The 6,245-nt window shown below is 33.7% G+C and overlaps 1 pseudogene; it reads left to right on the top strand.

Moving 5' to 3' along the window:
• Positions 1 to 689: 689 nt before the first annotated feature.
• LOC117795943 overlaps positions 690 to 6,245 on the top strand; it is a 19,792-nt pseudogene continuing 14,236 nt past the window's right edge.

Below are 6,245 nucleotides of genomic sequence, written 5' to 3'. Positions count from 1 at the left end.
AACAATCTTAACTCTAATCTATTGGATGTAATACGAACATAATATAAAGTCAATAGAACTTCATTTAAGAAAGAGAGAAGAGATTAAGAATCAGAGGATAGAGTTTAAAGATTTATAAAAAATTATTATAGGTATATGTGAGAAAGATGTGGAAAAATGCCTTGTAAAAAGATGTTCTTTGAGAAATCAACACACGAGGCAGGATTTGTTCTTTTTTCTACTACTGTTATGGTATTATAAATTTTCTACAATAGGACTTTTAAAATTTTGGAACTTGGGTTAAAATGAAAGTCAATATTTGATAAATGCATGTTCAGTATGATGATCTGTCTTTATGGCTGATCTTTATCTGACAAACTTTTTTTCATTGTTTCTCGAAATAACTTTGAAAATGGTTGTCAGGAATGAACATAATGATTGCATCTCTGTGACTTATTTATTCCCAAACTGGAAGCTTGTACCTATTAATCCCCTTTATCTATTTCACCCATTGCCTCACCTACCCCCCCTTACCCCCCTCACCTCTGGCAACCTCTGAAATACAGTTTGTTTTCTGTTTTTAAGAGTGTGGCTTTTCGTTTTTGTTTCTCTGTTCATTTTGTTTTTTAGATTCCCCATACAAATACGTCACAGAGATGAAAAATGCAGCATGGGGAATATAGTCAGTAATACTGTAATACCAGTATAGGATGACAGATGGTGACTACACTTACCATGGTAAGCAATGAGTAATGTACAAAACTGCTGAATCAATATGTGGTATACCTATAACTAATATTACATTTTATGTTAATTATACTTCAGTAAAAAAAGAATGATCATAATAATTGCATATTGAAAACTGAAATGTTTTTCCTAGAATCTGATTGGAATATTGACCTATAGTTTATCATAAATATAAATCTTCTCTATGTTTAAGGCAAGATTATGCTACTTTATGAGCAAATGTTGTTTTAAACTCTTTATAAATATGTTAATAAGTATTTTGTTTTGTTTTATGAAAAATAACTCTAACTTTGATTTTTAAGATCATTCAAAAATTCCCCCTATTCACTATCCTCATCTTGTTACAATCAGTTTTTTGAGTTTTTGCTCTGTTGCACTTTGATTATGAAAAATAAGACAATATTCTTCCCCTCTCACATCTCGTAATTCAGTGCAGAAAAACAAAACAAAACACGTGCACAATTATTTAAGAAACTCTGCGATAAGTACAATATGATACTTAAGTAATAATAAAGTATAGGGAGACATAAGTAAATTTGTTTTGTGGTGAGAAGTAAAAGGAGACATCATATTAGATGCCTAAGGAAAAGGAGAGTAAAAAGAATGTGAAAGGGAATGATAGCACAGAAGTGTATGTCTCGTTTTGATGACTGGTATCACTAGAATATGGAATGTGTGGTAAAGAGGCAAGGGGTGGCAGGAATAGACCAAGGAATATTTTTACTGTCTCATGGACATGTAACTTTTAGACCTTGTGATAAAATTCCTTGGTGTTACTAAATAATATCTAATATATATCAAATTGGTGAGTACCTTGAAGGCACAGAGTATGTCTTATTCTTTTGTATCCTAAACAAGTAGCACAGTGACAAACAAGGTAAAAGTTAAAAACTGCTAAAGGAATCAGTGAATGGCTAAAATGAAATGAATCAAGCATTATCAAATACTAAAGTGGATCTTAGAAGACAATTCAGTCCAGTCTCTTAGATTTTCCAAATCCTTCCTATATAACACTTATTATAGTTTCTCCATAATCACTTTTATTGATAAAATGCTTTCTACCATACAACATAGCTTTGCTCTCTATTGGAAAAACTAGAATTGTCAGAAACATTTCTGCATGATTGCCAAAATATTCTTCCACGTAGAACCACAACCTCTTAGTCTGCTTGACATTTTTAGAACAAAGCCTCTGCGGATGTCTGATTAGACTTATTTCCCTATCTTCTCCCCTACCCCACCACTGGCAACATTATAGTGAGGGCAGCTTATGATAATAGATAGTAGCCTCACCCCTGGCCATAACTGTGGGCAGGAATAGAGAACAGACTTATGCTAGTACAATAACAATATCCTGACTTCCCTGCAATGATTGAAAGGGTCAAATAGGCACTTGGTCAAGTAAGGTTAATTAAAATACCCCCCGAGATAACTGGAATCAAATTTGAGAAAGAGTCAGCATCACTTTGATAGCTGAAGCTCTACAATGTAAATCTCAGGAGGTGTCAGCAGAGATTTCTGAAACACAGAAGAAGTCAGGTTGTAAAAGAAAACTAGAATGAGTATGAAAAGAGTACTTGAGGCCAAGACAGCAAGAATGTTGATGGCACCTAAGTACTTGTATTCCTGCTTCTGTTATGGATGGACTACTAATATTTCCTGATCCCATAAATACTCCATTTTATGTTGTATTCTTTCTTTTTGTGTTTTTTTTTGGTTTGTTTTCATTTTTGCTTAAACTGAGTTTTCTTATCTGCAACAAAGAAGAACCAATATAATTGGCAATGTGGTTTAGACATTTTAGATCTTTAGTCTCAGTCGTGGTTGGTCATTCCTCTGCTCCGTTAAGATCAAATCTCTGATTACTGACCTTGGCCAGGATGCTGACTCTGATTCCTATTCGCTGCCTTACTTGATGGTTTGCATTTGTATTCTGTGCTCTTCATTAGCTATGTTTAACCTGTTTAGGGTTTGGAAGCTAACTAGATAGAATATGACATGATTTGTATTTGAATCATAACTTCAAATAAGTTTGAAATCTGTTATATTATGGGGTAAAAATTGGGAAAAGTAAGTAATTATATTTTAGTATTCTAACAGTTTATGAAGTATTTCCCATTCTCAGACCTTTTAAAATCTTTGTGAAAAGAATGTAGACTTCTAACTATTACTGGGCCTATTTAAATTATTATAAAATAAATCAGCCAAACTATAGATAAAGCCAGTAAGAATAAACAAATATGTTTTCCAAAATTACTGGAAGACTATCAGTATGTTTACACTGATTACGGAAAGGAATATGTGAGGGAATCATGGCTACTGAGATGATTTAAGATAGCCTAAAGTTGCTTAATATTTTCATGAGGATATGAAAGAACAGGAAAGTAGCACATTAATTTCATAGCCTCTTCAAAGCCATGAAAATAACATAGATAAAAAGAAACAGCATCTTGGGGCCCCTGGATGGCTCAGTTTGTTAAGCCTCTGCCCTCCATCATGATCTGCTAGTAGTTTGCTTCTCCCTCTTCTTCTGCCCCTCCCCTGGCTCCAAGCTCTCTCTTTTGCATTCTCTCTCAAAAAAAAAAAGAAAAGAAAAGAAAAGAAAAAGAAACAGCACCTACAGAGATCAAGTATATAAATACAATTTATTAGGTTTTAGAAGAGTATATAGTACTATCATTGACTTAAAGGCTTTAGTTTTTGTGGGCTTTGGGGATGAGTTTCTAAATTGTCTACGGACTTTTGATATTGTTTGTGAGTTTGGGAAATAGGTGATCCAAATTGATTTATATGCTTATTTCCACTAAAAAGAAATATATTTTCAAATAAGAACACTGAAATAAACTGGGAGAAGATCCTTTTAATGCATTAATAACAAAGGACTATATCTAGAACTACTGAAGAGTAACAAAACCTAACCAGACCCAAACCACAACCCAGAATGTACTTTACAATGCGTATACAATAGAGATACTCTAGTATGACGCAGAAAAGTATGTAAGAGACCTTACAGTAGACTTAGTTACAATAGCAAAAATATTTGAAAACAACTGAAATGTTCATCAATAGGAGAATGGTGTACTAAAACAATGGATTTTATACAGCAGTGAAAGAATGAAAGAAAGCTATTTATAAAAACACAGATAAATCTCAAAAATGTACTAAACAATAAAAAAATCTGTGGAATGATTTGTAGAGTACAATATTTAAAGTTGTAAAACTCTGAATCAATTCTATACAGTATATTATTGTGACATATATAATAAAAATAAACTAAAACCATGGGGATTATAATTTTGATGATTATAACCTTTGGTGAGGGAGGAAGTGAAATGTGACCATTGAAAAATACAATGAAATTTGAATGTTATTGTTAACCACTTATTTCTTAGTCTGTATTGTAGAATGCAGGGTGTTTTATGTTGCTATGTAATATTTCACAAGAATATTTAAAACAATTACAAATAAAATCATGAGAAGAAATGGGTAAAGTGAGAGGGTTTCCTGTCCAGAAAGATAAATAGCTCAGAAATTTTGTTTTAGCCATGGGAAGCAAACAAAATTTGAGGAATATAGTGGTTTGCTAAGATGATAGCCGAATGTGGTGAAACAAAAGGAATTCTATGTGTAACATGCTATTCAAGTATGGAAACAAGTAAAAATTGTAACTAAAAGCTTAGTTTTTACCAGAAAATGCCAGAAAGCTTGAATAGTTTTAAGGGAAAATGACAGTCCCAAGCCAAATCTATAAACTATAAACTGATTGCAGGTATTTCATTCTTTCATATATATATATTTTTTCATTCATGCATTTTTTTCATTTTCAACAAGACCCTGCTGAACCCCTCCAATGTGACAGGCGCTGTGGTAGATCTGTGCTGTCCAATACTGTAGCACACAGCCATATGTGGCTATTTAAAATTAATTAAAATAAACCAAAATAAACAAAATTAATTCCTGGGTTAAATTAGTCAGATTTCAAGTGATTAATAGTGATTCCAAGTGATCATGTGGCTAATATAATGCCTCCTATTTTGGACAGCACAGAACATTTTTCATCGGTGTAGAAACTTCTATTTAATGCGGCTGTTGCAGATGATAGGACTACAGCAGTGAACAACACAGATTTTGACTTCTAACAGAGAAAAGAGAAAACAAAGGAAAAGATTATAAAAATGTATTATCATGTTAAGTAATAATGAGTCATTAGAAAAAATAAAGCACATTAAGTGGATAGAGAGTGAAGGGTATGCTCTGATGAAGTGGCTCTCATAAGGAATCATAACTATGGAAAGAAAGGCATTTCTATTTATTGGGAGGGGGTTGAACCAAGAAATGTGTGGCTTCATGAATGCCAAGATACACAATTGTTTTTAGAATAGAGCATAAAAGAGAATTCTAGGAAGGTAAGAATTTTGAAATTGTAATTGGAAGTAATAAATCAAGAGGGAGGATGTTATGAACTCTCCAGCACAAGTGGAGGGATAAGACAAACAAGTAGAGGGATACTCCCACATTGTCAGAACAGAAGGAGGCCGTGAAAGGCACAGATGTGTTTGGTTTGTGGGTTTGGTGATAGGAAATTAGAATTTAAATCCAATTCCTGCTATTTCCTCTCTGAGGTAGGAGGTGGTATCTTTCAAAAGAGAGAAGTTGGAAATACAGTTTTAAAAGAAAGAAAGTTTGAAACAACTCATGTCTAAACTTTTTCAGCCCGAAAATAATATTTCCCCTTACCTACCATTTCATTCTTCGGACTCTACTCCTCTTCATACCCCCATTTAGAGAACCAAATTCTCTATTCATTTTACTCTAAGTGGACCTCACTCCAGCTCTGATAACCTACCCCATTTCAGTCACCAAACTGTAATTCTCTCATTCTCTCTTCCAGTAGCCTTATATTCTATCTAATGATGTAGCTCATGTCCTATTTTCTCAGGAATCTTTCTTTGGTGGTAGTATACGGATAAATGTTTAGCAACCACCTTTTAAAACAAACACAAAAAACAAAACCTCATTTCTGGTATTTGCTGATTCCATGGTATAAATCTTCTCAACACGGTTGATTTCAAGCTTCTACACAGCCTCAATTGGCTTACAAAATTAACGAAAATTTTAACAGCCAGCTTTCTGGTAAAACCTGTGAAGGACCTGCAATTTTACTCGATTGGCAAGTGAACAAGCTAGCCTGCCATGGTGATGGAAACAGCTTGAGGGTTCTAAGCAGTGACCAGGTCCAAGATGAATGAACGCTTTGGATAAAAATTAGCTGAAATGCTATAGATCTTCTTGTGGTTGTTAATTTACCCTTTTGCATTAGGACTGGTTCTAGAGTTAATAACTACCTAAATTACCATTTCTGGTTCATTCTAAACTTATCCCTGCCTTTTGGACCTTTGCAGCTCTTCCTGAGTAACTCCTCCCTAAAATCTTTTGGCACACTCTCTCAGTTTATTACAATCAGATGTCACTTTCTGAAAGAGGACTTCTTAGAATATTGCTTAAAATAGACACCCTCC

The sequence above is a fragment of the Ailuropoda melanoleuca genome, chromosome 14 (assembly GCF_002007445.2).
Source record: "Ailuropoda melanoleuca isolate Jingjing chromosome 14, ASM200744v2, whole genome shotgun sequence".
NCBI classification, from domain to species: Eukaryota; Metazoa; Chordata; class Mammalia; order Carnivora; family Ursidae; genus Ailuropoda; species Ailuropoda melanoleuca.
Note: the sequence above shows the minus strand (reverse complement) of the source record. Positions and strands in the feature narration are given on the sequence as shown.